Raw genomic sequence first — 16235 nt, 5'->3', positions numbered from 1 at the left:
GAGACAGCGGCAGAAGGATTTCCAGGAGTTTGATGTCAGCCTGGGCCACATAGTGAGCTCAAGGCTAGCCTGAACTAATGCATCAAGATCCTGTCTCCAAACAAACAAACAAACAAACAAGAAACAAAGGTGTCAGTTGAGGCTGCACCCTCATTTTGTAAGCTGAGGAAGGGAAAGGACAACCCGCTAGATGGGCTAGGCAGAGAGGCCGCTGTGATAGTGAGGTGTACACACTGTCACTGAGCCACACGATCTCAGAGGAAAACTGCTTCCCAGGGGATTTATCTCAGCGGCATAAGCGTCTGCCTTGCAAGTGTGGGCAGTCGAGAGTTTGATCCCCGGTACTGATTAAAAAAGAAAGAAAAGGGGCTGGAGGTTTAGCTCAGCGGCATAAGTGCCTGCCTTGCAAGCAGGCAGTCGTGAGTTCGATCCCCGGTACCGATAAAAAGGAAAAAGACAAAAAAAAAAAAAAAAAAAAAAAAAAAGAAAGAAAGAAAGAAAAAGAAAGAGAGAGAGAGAGAGAGAGAAAGAAAGAAAGAAAGAAAGAAAGAAAGAAAAACCGTTTCCCAAGCCCTCTCTTGGGCACTAGCAGTATGACCTGTTTACTAAAAACACAGTCTCAGTTATCACTTGCTGGCTCAAACCCTTGGGCACATTGTCCCCCCAGCTTTCTTACCTGTGAAGTGGGATTAACCATGCTTTCAGGATTACTGACAATTTAGGGGAATTCCCTGGGTTATAGGACTTGAAACCAGGCCTCGGACATAGCAAGTGGTGAAACATCCACAGTCACTACAGGCAGTGCTTATTCTGCGGGGTTTACAACGTCCACAGACTTGACTTACCACAGCTTAGCGAAGAACAACTGTCTCCTAGTAACATGCTTCAATTTTCAGTGAGCACGATATATTAACTAATATACTTCTATAAAATATAAACTTTGTTGCTAGCTCTAAGGTCTACAAATTACTATATAAAAACAGGCGCACATCACCATTAGTAATCAATTGTATCACTTGTATTTTTTTAATTAAATTGTTTTTCACTTGTTTTAAAGTCTGTTGATCAATCTCTGTCTATCTGTCTGTCTGTCTTTGTGTCTTTCAAGAGAGTCTAACTGTAATTCAGGCTGGTATTGAACACACTACGTAGCCTGGACTGGCCTCAAACTGCTCAGCCATCCTTCTGCCTCAGCCTTGACGTGCTGGGATTATAAGCAGTAATTTATTTATTGTGGTAGTGAGAACTGAATCCAGGGCTTTGTAATTGCTAAGAAAATTCTCTACCACTGAACTCTATCCTAGTCATTATTTTATATTTTTGGTTTTGAGACAGTCTAAGTTGCCCAGGTTGGCCTTGATTGCCTTAGTCTTCTGAGTAGCTATAAGTATGCACCACGGCACTGACTTGGTGTTTAGTGTTTGCATTCCTGCTCCTGCACGGTCAGCAAAGCATTTGGTTGTGTTGGTTTCTTGTCCTCAGTGATAACCCCCATGGTACTTCATAAAAATAGTTTTAAAAAAGAGCTCTCTCTCAAAGACTCACACTTTATTTCCTTGAGGTTATACTGTTAAATTCCTGCCTTTTTACTAAAAAATAAAAAAAGAATTGGCTAACGATGATGCAAGTGCAGCCAAGAAGTGAAAAATGGTAACATTAGAAGTGCAATGAATGTGACTGGAAGATTTAAAAATGCCAGCAGCAAAGCAAAGTTAGAATGAGATCAAAAACTGAATGAGGCCACAATGCAAGTCACACTGAAAAATCTGATGCATATAAAACGGAGCTAAAAGCCAGGCCCAATGGTGCATACCTGCCTCATGAGGCTGAGACAGGAGGATCACAACTTCGAGCCCAATCTGAGCAACTTAGCAAGACTGTCTCAAAATAAAAAATGAAAAGTATTGGGATTTACCATGTTTCTATTTGAATTACTTTAGACATAGAAAGCTGTTTATGATTGAAATGGAGTATTTGTTTCTCCTCTGGATTACATTCAGTGTGGCAGTAATTTTGACTTCATTGGGTAAATAACTTTGCAGGATTTAAACCCAAAATTAGTGGAGTTAAAATAGGGTGACAGGGTCAAGGACACCCAGGGAAAGAAATACTCCCAGGGGCAGCAGATGCCCAATACAGCGATACCATTACTATACACAGATTCAATCAGAAAAGTGCTATTTTAGACCAATCAGAAATTTGCTACTTTCAGTCCTTCATTTGAATCTGGTACTGTTCACATGACCAGTCTGAAGATGCTCTTTTCAAGCCTTCGTTTGCCTATGGGCACAGCCAATCAAAAGACACCATTTCTGATCATTTACATGTAGTAGGAAGCCAAATTTTTTGATTGGACAGTTTTTACAAGATCTGTTGCCACCAAGTCAGTGTTTGATCCTATGACTTTTCCAATGCCTTATTTGCATGCAAAGGGAGATAACCCAGGAGTTTTGGCTAAAAAAGAGCCTTTTTCCTTTAGAGCCACTGTGAACCTCAGCACTGGCCGGCTTTCACTCAGCTGAGTACACTTCTTATCTGACTCTCATAAAGGTACACTTTAACTCCCTTTTCTACACATTTTATCCAATTTGTTTAGGACACCAACAAATCTGGAAAGGAACCCTTTCTATGTGCTGGACCCTGCGCTAAGCCCTTTGCAATCAGTCGGGTACGACTGTCATGATTTCATAGTGAAGAAGTAGGGGTCTAGCTGGGCTAAGACATCTATTCAAGGTGACTTCAAGGAGAAGTGACACAGTATGAGTTTGAATCCATGTGTGACTGCAGGGTCTTTGCTCTACGCCTGTGATAGTCAGTGAACACCGTGGAGCTGTGGGGAAGCCTGTGCTGCAGTACCAACTCCTGCTCCTCCTCACCAGCAGCCAGCTGTGCATCCCCCACATGCCCCACATCCTTGCCCCACAGTGCACGACCCTGCTTCGTCCTGCACTGGCAGCAGCCTGGCTATGTCCCAGTGAGTCCCACCTGCCTGCTCACCGTGCACTGGGGAGGCCCCAGGACCCTCCCGGCAGCCAGAGAGGCAGGCCTAGCAGAGACTGTGGTCACCTGTGAGGTTACTGAGCCTCCGAAGTCCTCAAGAATAAGCGGTCAGTAGTAGTCTGGGCTCTAAGGCACAAGACAGAGTACCGGTTGCCCTCTGTCCTCTCCACAGTCACCTCCAGCTGAATGTGTAGGCTGTGGCCTCCCAGAAAGGCCTCTGTAAGTAAACTGATCTTTTTGGGTTTGTGTTTCTTTCAGGTCCCAGTGAGAAGCCTGCAAGGCGGTCTGCAGAGCCCTATGTACTGGGAAGGGGACCGTAGGGCGGGACTGGACCTAGGGGCTCCTGCTTGCCAAGTCCTGAGCCTAGAACTGTTGTGCTGGCCCTCGAGAGAGGTGACCTCTTGAGGAATGCCTTGTGGCTGCTTCCCACCGGAGGCTCCTGACTCTGGGGCACCCTGGGACTGGCGGAGGAGCCAGATATCTGCTTTCTGGAGGCTGGGGAGGTTGGCTCGTCTTCTTACAGTCTTAAGTCCCTTTTCCAGAGAATTTTGGAGCAGTGCTTTTCTTTTTATTTTTGGTTCTTTCAATACATTTGTAAAATTAATGATTTTATTGATGCAATTTAAATATACATATTGATCACATTTGTCATAGGAAATATTTTATTTGTACATGATACATCGTGGTCCATCTTTTTTTCCCATTCACCTCCTCCTTCTTGTTTACAAATCTCTATTTCTATTTTATCCTTCTTTTTCTTTTCCCTTTCTCCTTTTTCCCTTTGAGCAATTTCCACAGTGGTTGTATTATAGACAGCTAAGTTAGGTAAAAATATTGCAGGCAGACATAGGGCCAGGCCCGGAGCAGTCAAGGCAGAAGACGGCTGTGGCTGGAGGGGCGTTCCCTGAAGGCCAGGCTTCAGGAGAAAGAACTCCTCGCTCACACTTCCCTAGGGATGAACAGTGAGACTGATACTCTAAAGAGACATCAGTGCCCTTGGGGTGGACAACCAAACCCCCTTAACCCACCCTGTGGGCAGCCTTGTGCACTTGCTGCAGGATTTGTTTCTCTGTTTGACCCCCCATTTAATCAGTACTACCCTAGTGCCTACACTTGTAACCTTATTGGTCCACCATAGTCTTTGCCATCTCACATTCACCCTATGATTTGCCATTGGATAAATATTACCTAAGCAACTATACTTGTAACCTTGAACCCGCCTCAGCTCCTAGCTTTACTCAATAAGCACCCTTGAGAAGCGGGGTTGATGGGTGAACCACTTTCCTGGTCCCCTTTTCTGTTCCTCTCAGACAAAAGTTTTCTCTCTCTCAATAAATTCTTGCTACTCTTGACCTCTGTTGTTCCTAGAATTCCTTGATTTTAGAAAACACAAATGGCATTTGGGGCATCTAGCAGGTTGGGAGTTTCACTCCCCTTCATCAGGTGTGCCGCTCTGTATTGTGGAGCATTGCTTTTCTAAGACTTTTCTTCATAGGTTTCTGTCCCTCTACCCTCCCTGTGTTCTAGGGTCTGGGAGCAGGGCACTGACCAAAGCAAACATGCCTATTTTTGCAGAATTTATATTTTAATGAGAGAGACTGATGGTAGCAATTAAGGGCATAACTGAGTTCTCTGAATGGTCTCAGGTTTGGAGCTTTTGCTTCTGCACCAACTTCTGACTCTCTAAGAAGAGGCTGGTGCCAGAAAGGGGGTAGGAGGGGTGTTGTCCTGCTTTGAAGAAAGTTGGAGTCCTGGCCTGATTTCTCTTGGAAGGTTGAGAGAAACTGACATAGGGGAAAGAAACTCCCAACCTGGAGACTTCCAGGAAGGCGGTGGAGAAAACAGCCTCTCTGAGAGTCACTGTCCAGATGCTGGACATCATGAGGAAGACAAGAAGGAAGGAAGTGGGTCCCCTGAACCCAGGAAGAATCTAAAGTGCAAATTAAAGCCCACAGAGAGTGAAAAGAAAAACTTCAAGGAAGATGAAAGTGGTAGCCAAAGGCACCTTCACCCTGAGATGGGACTTTCTGAGCCAGAGGAGCTGTTTGAACGAGATGCACGGTTATGGTGACAGTGATGGCTGGCGGCCCCAGAAGCCTCTCCGGAGAGAGCTGGTATGTTGGCAGTCATGGTGGACTGCACTGGCTGCTGCTGAGTGCAGGGGACTTGGTCCTCCTGCAGGGAGAGAGTGATTAGCTGGGAGCTACTTTGGAGACCTGCTGGATAAGCCCAGAACCCAGAACTGCTGCCAGGTTTGGCTAGCAACTCCCAGCTGGGCGCAGACCCACATCAATTGCTTGGACTGGGGTGAGTCCAGTAAGTCTGGTCTCAGGGCAGGTCTGCTGAGATTACCCGCTGCTCTGCCATAAAGCAGCTGCTGGCTTGCTGGGACAGACTGGCAGGATTCAGGATTCTGTTTCCACAGGTTGCCTACTAGTGAAAACAGAATGCTGAAAAGGAACTGTTCGTTTTTCTTTTTTCCCTCTTACTCCTTGATTGTTTTTATGTGAGTATAAAATTGGTTCTTAACTTCTTTGTGGGTATGAGGGCTTCACACTGAGTGAAGTTGCCTGAACTGGGTTTGAGTTTGGAAGCCTACCTCAGCTTCCCAGAGTGCTAGGATTACAGGCATGTGCCACCATGCCTGGGTGAGTGGTTAATTTTACCTATCATTTAACTGGGCTGAGAGATTTCTGGGAAGCTGGTGAAGTGTTACTTCTGGGTGTGTCTGCAGGGTGTTTCAGGAAGGGATTAGCAATGAATCAGAAGACAATTCAAAGAGCCTGCCCACCTGAGGCACTGAGGGCCGTGTGCAGTCTGCTGAGGGAAGAAACCACCACAAGGCAAAGGATGGTGAAATTTGCTCCTGCCTTCACCTGACATCCTTTTCTGTCCTTGGACAAGGAACCCCCATTCTCAGGCCTTGGAGTGAATTATAACACAGGCTTTTTTGGCCTCAGGACTTGATCTTCACTGCCATGTAAGTAATTTCTCCTGATCCATCTTACTTAGGTATCTCTGTACATCTGGAGACTCCATTTCTCTCTGGAGAATGTAGACAAATACAAGACAGGTAGTTCCTCACAGACATGGAAGAAGAATCCCTTCCTAGGCTGGCTGGGTAGTTGTATGCTATGGCCTTGCTGAAGGGCCAGGGGCAGAGCTGGCCCTGTGGGACCTTTTCCTCATTCAGGCCACCAGGTCAGCCCAGACACTTGCACAAGCTTGCTCATCCCGGTGACTTCCAGGCATCTAGTCTCACAGCCTTTTCTCCCAGGCTTAGCAAGGTAGAGTCCCTCGCCTGAGGCCAAGCCTCCTGAGGTATGCCTGAGCCAAGATTCAAACCCAGGTCTCCTGACTCAAAAGCCAAGGCTTACATGAACATGAGGTGACCTCTGCACCCAACACAGAGGGAGGGACCTGTTGCTTGGGTGGAACTGGGCCTTGTCTTTGGAGGCAGAAGTCACTAACATTTCTTTTGTAGTAGACAGGCCTGATGGACTGGGTGTCCTTGGCTCCATGCACTTTCTTATTGCATGCATCTGGAGAGATGCTGGGATACAGGCCGCAGTGGCAAGGAATTAATGGGCTTGGAACAGGTCTCACCTCCCCCGAGTACTGGGCCTTTGCACTGAACTACATCCTCAGCCCCTGCCCCCTTTTAAAATTTAGAGACAGGGTCTTGCTAAATTGCTAAGTTGCCCAGGCTTGTCTTGAACTTGTGATCCTCTTGCCTCAGTCTCCCAATGCTGAGATTACAGTGCCACCACACCATGGAAACAGATCTTTAGGAGAAAAGTGGCAACCTAGGTTATGCCACCAGCTAACCCAAAACATCTGGACAGGCAGTATTTTAGCCACAAGCTCTCTAGTTTATATGGCCACTCAAGGGACACTTGGGACTTGTCTTTTAGGACACATTCTCCTGACAATTCACTGTCACACACATATCTGAGGCTCCTTTCCCAAGGGTGGGGAGCCGTAGAGTTTTACCTCTTTTCCTGAGTAGACTGAGATATTAGTGAGGTCAAGATTGAGGTGGACTCAAGAGAGGACCAGCTATTTCTGACAGCCAAAATCACTTGATATAGGGAAGATGCAAGGGATAATTTTGGAAATCTTGATAGACATTTTGTAAAATACCAAGAGAACTCAGTGGAAAAAATTGCATTTATACTCTCCATGGACACCTCTGGTAATTTGCAAAGCAGTTGCAGAAAAACCGAAGTTTTTCAAAAGTTCTCCATCAGTATATTCATTTCCACATTTAAAAGGCTGAAGAATGTGCATTGTATCAATATACCTGCTGTGATATTAGCTTTTCTAAGAGGAAAGTGTCCCAATTTTATTTTTCAAATATCTTTTACAAATGAGGACAGGCAGGCGAGGTGATCCGTAAAGGTAGATATATTGCCTTTCTAAAATAGTTTGCAGAGCCAAAAGTTTGGAGGCCTCTATCAGGAAAAACAGGTTTTACTCCCAAGACCCCCTTATTGGGGAACTGAGAAGGTTGCTGTGTGTTTGTTTACAACTGGTTTTAATGGAGACAGGCTCTGTCATCTTTTGCTGTGGGTAAGGCTCTGGGTTGTATGTGTGTGACCTCATGGTTCCTTGGTATAAGGAAATCCCAGTTTTTTCTTCTTTGTTTTGGTGGTGCTTGCGATCAAACTTAAGGTCTCTTGCATGCTAGATACTTAGGCAAGTGCTCTGCTAATGAGCTCTCTACCTGGCCCCTTCCTCCCTCCTTCCTGTTCTCTCTCTCTCTTTTTTGATCTGTTCATCCATCCATCCATCCATCCATTGGCCCATCCATCCATCCATCCATCCATCCATCCATCTGTCTATCCATCCATCCATCCATCCATCCATCCATCCATCCATCCATCCATCCATCCGTCTATCCATCCATCCATCCATCCATCCATCCATCCATCCATCCATCTATCCATCCATCCATCCATCTTTTTTTCTTTCTGCAGTCCTGGAAATAGAACGTAGGGCCTTCACACTGAACTATAATCACACTGAGTTACATCCCAAGTCCTTTTCTTGTTTTTTGTTTTGAGGCAGGGTTTGCTATGTCACTAAATTGCCCAGGCTGGGCTTGAACTTGCAACTCTCACGCTTCTAGAAACAGTGCTGAGATTATAAGAATGCACCACCATACCTGGCTCCAGTCCTTTCTTTTAAAATAGGGAATGCTTATATACACATATGAGAAAAAAATCCTGAGAAAAACACACCAAATGTGGATGGTTAACTCTAGGTCTTTTTAATTTTTTCCATACCAAATGCAATTTTTAGAATTTCCACAAAGCAAATATGTCCCTTTCATAAGGAGAAAAGTAAAAATGTTGCAAAGACTTCTCTTGGTAAAAAAATAACATCTATATAACACTCTGATTTTGAAAGTTCTTTCTACCACATTCCAATTTAATCCTCCTAGTGTTGCATGCCAGTGTTTATTTCCTTGTCAGTTTGAGAAGACAACTCTCAGGAGATTTAGAAATCGTCTCAAGGACATGCAGCAATGAATGGCTGAGCAGGAAGTGCGCCGTCTTCTCGCCATAGATTTCACCATCAGGTGGGCTGGGAGGAAAGTCGGGGTGCAGCGAAAACTGCCAGTCTTAGGAAAGGTGGAGGCCTGGCAGCAGCTGACTGACAGAGGTCATCACAGTGTTTTGTGGTCTCTTTGGAGAGACATCCAGCATGTGCTCCGGAGGTTGGTTCTCTGGGGCTCTTGGCTCTCCTGTGTTCTTGGAGACAGTTGGGAACTGTTCCCCCAGGTCAGGTAGGATCTCCAGGGCTCCTTTTCTCTCTCTGGGGCTGAGGCAGGGCCTTCTTCCTTGTGAGTTGTGCAAAGTGCCCAGGGCTGGTCAGCTCCTCACAATCAGAAACTCTCAGGGTGCTTCCAGGAGGCCGGAAGTGCCTCTGTCTGGATGGGCTTGCACTGAGGCTGGCCGGTGAGCCAGCCTGTGGGGTTGGGACTGGAGGTAGAAACCGGATGTCAGAAGGAGATATCTTGATGTCCTGCACAGTCCCTCTTTCTTCAGTTGGTTAGACACAAAAAGACCACAAAGCAGGAAGAGTTGAAAGTGACCAGCGCCACCCAAGCATAGTTTTGAAGGGGCTTTTGGCGGGCATTTGCCATTTCTCATTTGGAGTTTGCCTTGCTGTAGATGGCTGATGTACCCCTGCTAATGGGAATGTACCATCTGGGAACACTCTGGAGTGCAGTTGGTTTGGAAGGAAGATGAAAAAGTGTCATTTTTCTGGAGCAAGAAGTGGTGTGGGGGTCCTACAGCTTGTGAAAGACCAATTGTAAAAATTTCAAGAATATTTGGAATCATCATGTTGGTCACTTGAAATTGGTCATTATGGGTCATTTGCCCCATGGTCATTGGAGGCACTACATGCCCCTGCAAGGGAGCGGTTATTAAGCAATTATCTACATACCCTGAGAAAAGAGCATGGCTGACCTCATGGTTTAGGGTCATTGTGGCCCTCTGAGGAGGAGGATGACAGCGTCTGACTCTGTTCTCCTCACCTAGCAATGCTGAATGGATAGTTTTACTCCAGAATGTATTGTAAAATGACAGCTAGGTCACCCTCTCTGTGGCTTTCTCTGCCTTCCTTCTCTAGACTGAGATCAACAGAGGACAGGCTTGGTCAGGTCTCCTGTGCCTTGCATACCGTGTCTCTCTAGGCCCAGTTCGCCACTGCCACAATGCCCGGGCCAACTGGAGGATGCTGAAAGTTGTTCCTTAGGGTTGGGGATGGACAGTGGCAGTTTTCCTGACTCCTGTCAGCAGAGGGCACCACAGGACTAATGATTGTGTCAGTCCCAACTGTCACAATCGCTCCTTAAAAGAAAAAAAAAATTTTAAAAATTTCTAATTCAAATTCATTAATTTGAATGAATTAAGACGATACCAGACTGAAATGGTGGTGAATTTTAGGTACCGCACCAACTATGCTCAAAGCCTGTAGTCTATAAAAGCTACTAGGTCATGTGTCTTGTTTATTCTTCAGTCACCTTCGGCAGGTGTGAACACTGTCACAGGGCAGTGCAAGCAGGTGTGAACTCATGTCACAGTGTCTGGACTTCAAATTCTGGCTTCACCGACTTTGCACAGGTCACAAAACCTAGCCCCTGCTTCGGGGATGGTACTAGCGCTTGCCCTTGGAGCCGGGTATGAAATGGAGGAAAAGCTGCTGACAAAGCTCTCAGCACAGCGCTTTGCACGCAGCAAACACTCAGTAGATCCTGGCTCTGACTTTTCACTGATCTCTTCCAGGCTGCTGCGCTGACAGTGAAGGAAACGCTCAGGGTCTCCTAAGTAGCGAGGGGAAAGCCAACACAGCAGTCCTGCCTCTCTCAGCGCAGGGTCTCTGCCTGTCCCACCACCTGTGCCCAGCTGTCCCTGCTGCCAAACCTTCTGGCTGTGCTCATCTTCCCTGCTGGAGTGTTAGAAGGAAGCCGCCTTAAAATCTTTCCTCTTGAAATCCTATTCGTGACATTGAGCTGGTGAGTAACACTTTCTTTCTTTTAAGACAGGAACTTGCTCCATAGTTCAAGATTGGCCTTGACCTCACTGGGTAGGCCAGGCTGGCTTTGAACTCACAGGGATCCTCTTGCTTCAGCATCCCAGGTGCTGGGATTACAGGCGTCTGCCACCATGCCTGGCAGTAATTAATTTTCTTCATGAGGGGACAGTTAATTTTAGCTGAATATTATTCAGACCTCATAATCTAAGTCAGAGAGCTCACAAGTAGTTCACTGTCTAGTGCAGTCTAAGCTTTGTGTCATGACCTAAGTGACTTCAGGGCCAGAAGGTGTCATAGGATAGGGATAGTAGGCATTCCAGATTGGCTGGAGAGGAAGTCAGTACATGGGTCTGGCCAGATTTTTATTTTTTTACTTATTTGGTACTAAGGGTTGGACCCAGGGTCTTTGCATTGAACAGTACCCCAGCTCTTTTCTATTTTCTGTTTTGAGATAAGATCTTGCTAAACTTGCTCAGCTTGGGCCTTAACTTGGAATCCTCCTGCCTCAGCCTTCCAGAGTTCTGGGATTGTAGGTCTGAGCTACCACATCTGGCTGATATTTTGAGAAGTAAGAACTTCAGATTTTTGTGTCAAATATTGCAGTTGATAAATTCTGTCAGCTAATTTTAAGTTTTATTTTTAAAAAAGACCAAGGATGCCAAATAAAACACATTGGTAGGACCAACCCACTCTGGGTGCCAGGGCCAATCCCGGGATGAGTGCTGAGGACCATCCTTAGGTAGCGGGGTTGACTGGGGTTAATTATCTTATTTCCAGGGAATTTAGAGCATTGTCACCACTGTGGAGACCGTGGGCAAAGACAGTGAGTGTGTTCTGTTCCTTTGATCATTGCTACCTTTGCTGAGGTACCAGAAGCAGCAGTGTTCTTTCGGTGAAGAATCAGCACTGGAATCAGCACTGGAGGCCTCTGGATGGAGAATGCTCTGTACAGCATTGACTCCAGGGAAGCTGTGGCCCCTTTCCACCTTCTGCCTCTGACTTACCCAGTCCAGTTGGATGTTCACCCTGATAAGACCAGCAGTGAATCTGGGCTTAGTGATGCTTACCTGTAATCCCAGCATCGTGAGAGGCCGAGGCAGGCAGATTTCAAAGTAGAGTCCAGCCTGGGCAATTTAGTGAGAACCTATGTCAAACTAAAAAAAGGCTGGAGTTACAGCTCATTGAGAAGGCCTTGCCTGTGTTATTGGGTAGTTCCTTTAGAAGTGGTTCTCCAGTCAAAAGTATTCTGGGTCCTTTTTGCCTCAAACCAAAAACTGGCTGGGACAACCAAAAATGGCACTAAAAGTTGATTTGAAAAGTGCTGGGGAGCGGTAGGTATGGGAGAAACCAGCTCTGCAGAGTCAACTGGGCCAAACAAGAGTAAAAAAGGGTAAAAACAAACATACAAGTACACACCATGTCCGAGAAAGTGTAGGCTTTGAGGAAACTCACTGTAGTGAGCTTCGTGTGGTGTCTGGCCTTCGTTACACTGTCCACTTCCCACGGGAGCCCATGAGAAGGCCCGTGTGCGGAGCCCTGGAAACTGTCTGGCCCTGTCCTGAGATCTTGTCACTGACAGATCCCGCTCATTCCCCGGCCAGTGGCACACCTGCCACCTCCTATATCAGGTTTAGCCCCTGATATGGGGGCAAAAAAACCAGCAATGATGATTTCCCCTCTCAGAAACTTGCTGCGAAGGGGAGTTTCTGCTTTTTCCTCTTCCTCCTCCTCCCTCCTTGTCCTCCTTTTTATTTTTTTACTTTTTAATTTTTTATTTAAAGAAAAAAGAAACAAAACAAAACAGGAAAGGGATAGAAATCATACAGAATTTCAAAAAAAAAGTAACACTAAGAAATCACTAGTTGATAAATTATATATTGTCCTCTTAGGAATAGTTGTTCAAGTTACAAAATCAAAGCATAAAAAGTGGACAGAGAATCAGACATTGACAGTGCAAACTGTTCTGTTCAATGATCCAATGAAAACTCAGTAATATGGTTATCTATCTTACACACTTAAACTTACATACAGTTATATCCTTTAGAGCACTTTCTCTCCTTTTCATTTTTACCATATCTGTTACACATTTTGGATCTTACTACTCTTTCAGTTTTTATTATTTTTTACACTAAAAAGACAATGTGATATTTAAAAATGTAGCTTTCATTTATTTCACTTATGAAGATAGTCTCAAGTTGCCTCCATTTACCTATAAAAGCCTCAAGATCATCCTTTTTATAGCTGAGTAATATTTCATTGTATAAAAATACCACATCTTTTTCATCTACTCCGGTTGTTGGGCCTTTTGGTTGTTTCCAAGATTTAGCTATTACAAATTGTGCTGCTATAAACATGGGGTATATATATATTGTTATGACATGATCTTTTCAATTTTTCTGGGAAAATACCCAGGAGGGGTATTTGGATTGAATGGAACTTCTAATCCTAGTTTGTTAAGGAATCTCCATATTGATTTTGATTCTTTGGGGAAGATACCAAGAAGAGGGGTACCTGGGTCAAATGGGACCTCCAGTCCTAGTTTTTTGAGGAATCTACAAACTGATTTCCACAGTAGCTGCACCATCTACACTCCCACCAACAGTGGAGAAGCATTCCTTTTCCCCTGCATCCTCACCCACATTTGTTAGTTTGATGGCAGCCATTCTTTCTGTAGTGAGATGAAATCTCAGTGCTGTTTTAATTTGCATTTCTTGAATGATCAGTGATGGTGAACGCTTCTTCATGCCCATTTTTGGAGAGGGTCTTTGAATTGGGGGCTTAATGTTTTTCAATTCTTTCTATATTCTGGATACAATTCCTTTGTCTGAGGGATTGTCAACCAAAACTCTTTCTCATTCTGTGGGTTTTCTTTTCACTTTCTTGGTAATTTAAAGTGCAAAAAATTTTTAATAAGATGAAATCCCAGTTATTGATTCTTTGAAGTATTTCCTGTGTGGTTTGCATTTTGTTCATGAATTCTCTCCCTACCCCTATGTCTTCAAGATTTCTCTCTTCCTTCTTTTTGATGGTTTTTTTTTTTTTTTAAACAGGGTCTCACTCTGTAATTAAGGCTGGTTTGGACTCACTATGGAGCTCAGGTTGGGCTGAAACTCAGGGCAATTCTTTTGCCTCAGACTCCTGAGTGCTGAGATTATAGGTGTGTGCCTGATAAGCGGTGGCGGTGTGGCAGACTGTGGCCCTTCCAGGGGGAGAACCACCAGCAGCTCCTGAGATCCACGCCATGTTGAAACTTAGGACGCTAGGAAACTAAACAACTAGCCTGCATCCCTGCTAAGCAATAGTGAACCTACTGATGCACGGCCTAGAGTCAAACATCCCACCTCCCCTACCCCCCTTCTCCTGTCTGCCCCGTTAGTAAATGGGAACCAGAAATCTGAGCATCTCCTTGGAGGTTAACCATAGCAAATAAGGGGGACTTCCTTCTACCATCTCTTTGAAGGCAAATATTTTTTATTACTGTTTTTCTCTATCCTGATTAATGGTACTGCTCTATTCAATATTCTGTTTTGATAAGTTCTATAATGTTCAGTATTTCACCTCATTTCGATATACGTGATTGAAAGGACAACTATTATAAAGATAATGAAATATACTATGATACCTGTTACTGTTATCCCGGTAACCTGCTGTGAAGTTCTGTACCAATTTCACTGTACAATCTTAGTTGGCTTTATTCTGTCTTGTTCTATTGTATTTTACCACGGTCAAAATAAAGTTAAAAAAAAAATCTTCTCCAACACCTAGTTTTTAATTCGTATTTTCATTCATGCCTAAACAGTCAAGAATCTTTGAGCCAAGCACAGTGATTTATGTCTGTAATCCCAGCTACTTGTGAGGCTGAGGCAGGAGGATCAGAAGTTCAAGGCCAGCCTAGGTGATTTAGCAGGACTCTCAAAATAAAAAGGGCCAGGGATGTAGCTCTGTGGTAGAGCACTTCTCTAACATTCATGAAGCCATGGATTCAACTCCCAATAGTGCAAAAACAAATACCAGGAACATACAGGTATAGGCCACATGCTAAATCAAGCCAAGAAAAGAAGCGTGTTGTTGGGGTCTTCTGGGACACAGAAGCCAAGCTGGAGTTAGGTGTGCGTGATAGACAGGGCAGAGGAAGGTGTGGACAGTCTTGGGCAGCAGTGTAGGTCTGTCTATACCAAAGTCAGAGAAAAAAACAGAGGTCCACAGTGGGACAGCCTCCTACTGCAGTCAGGCTTCAGCGATTTGGTCTGGCTGGTGGGAGGCCCAGAGCAGAGAAATCCCACGGGGGTGGTGTGGCCTGCTCTGGGCCCTTCCTGCCCCCAGGGAAGGTGAAGGCTCAGGAAAAGTTCCTGGAGGCTAAAAGGTGGCACAGCTAGAGCTAAACTTCTTCATCCATTAAATGAAATATGCAAAGGTACACTTCTCCCACGGACTTACTCTAAGAACTGTGACAGAGACATATAAGGTGCCAGGTATCTGTCAAGCACTAATTAAATATTTTTAACTTGGAATGTATTATGAGATAAAATATATGTCATTTATCCAGTAATATTTATTTTTATTTATAGGGGCTTGTCTCTCTCTCTTTCTTTCTTTCTTTCTTTCTTTCTTTCTTTCTTTCTTTCTTTCTTTCTTTCTTTCTTTCTTTCTTTCCTCCAGCACAGTCTTACTATGTAGCCCAGGCTGACCTCAAACTCCCAGTGATCCTCCTGCTTCAGCCTCCCAAGCACTGGGTTAACAGGTGTGTGCCACTAAACCCAGCAGACAGAGGCCTTGGCTTTTTGAATGATATTGTTAGAATAAATCTGAGGAGTAGAACCAGAAAGGATGCATTCATGGACAATGACATTCTCCCACCATCCTGCTTATAAGCAAGCAGATTGAAGCCCAAGAAGCTCCAGGTGATTTGGCAGGGCAGATGACTCAGGAACAATCAATCATTGCTTTCTCTTGCTAACAATGGTCACATGACCCATTTAGAATCAATGAAACTGGTCAAGGTAGCTGCAAAGAGGCTTTAGTGTTTGTTTCTTTGTTTGTATGGTACCAATGGGCTTGAACTAGGGAGAATGTAAAGCTAACAGTGCTAAAGTGTTCTGAGTTTCTCAAAAGTGAGCCTCTCTGAGAAGGAAGCAGAATAAGAAATGGTTGAATAATCTAATATCCATTCAAATTCTCTCCCTTATAACTGCTCTGGAGGAGACTGCTAATTGCCCAAAGTACTCCTCCCATTCTCCATGTTAGTAATAAAATTTCTCAAGTTTTAGCTATGCACAGCCACCCACGTATTACAATTTCCAGCTTCCCTTGCAGCTAGGTGTGGTCATGTGACTCATGTTCTGGTGAATAGTTTTAAGAAGAGAAGTGCTGCCTGCAACTTCTGAATAATATCCTTAAAACACAGCTTTTGGCCTTTCTCTTCTGCTTTTCCCCATTTTGGCTGAGAAATGCCAAGGGCGCCACTAATCAGATTCTGTAATAAAGAGGCAGAACCACCCCACCATCCTCACTATGGCCGATTCTTTGAGTGTTGCATGGTACAAAAAACAAGTGAACAACTAAAAAACCCTAAATCTAGGCATGATAGTGCACATCTGTTACCTTAGCTCTTACAAGGCTGAGGTAAAAGGATAACAGTGAGTTTAAGGCCAGCCATATAAATGAGTTGAAGGCCAGTCTGAACCACA

General features: G+C 44.7%; 1 long non-coding RNA gene across 2 annotated transcripts in view; it reads left to right on the top strand.

Moving 5' to 3' along the window:
- Nucleotides 1–5780: 5780 nt before the first annotated feature.
- Nucleotides 5781–16235, top strand: part of LOC106028223 (uncharacterized) — a 30445-nt gene continuing 19990 nt past the window's right edge. For both annotated transcript variants that reach the window (XR_001201844.3, XR_001201843.3), the window contains exons 1-2: nucleotides 5781–5980; nucleotides 10299–10528. This is a non-coding gene — a long non-coding RNA (uncharacterized LOC106028223). The remainder of the gene's footprint in view (nucleotides 5981–10298; nucleotides 10529–16235) is intronic.

Source organism: Cavia porcellus, unplaced genomic scaffold, assembly GCF_034190915.1.
Source record: "Cavia porcellus strain 051 isolate PalLab524CR breed Dunkin Hartley unplaced genomic scaffold, mCavPor4.1 scaffold_31, whole genome shotgun sequence".
Lineage (NCBI taxonomy): Eukaryota > Metazoa > Chordata > Mammalia > Rodentia > Caviidae > Cavia > Cavia porcellus.
Note: the sequence above shows the minus strand (reverse complement) of the source record. Positions and strands in the feature narration are given on the sequence as shown.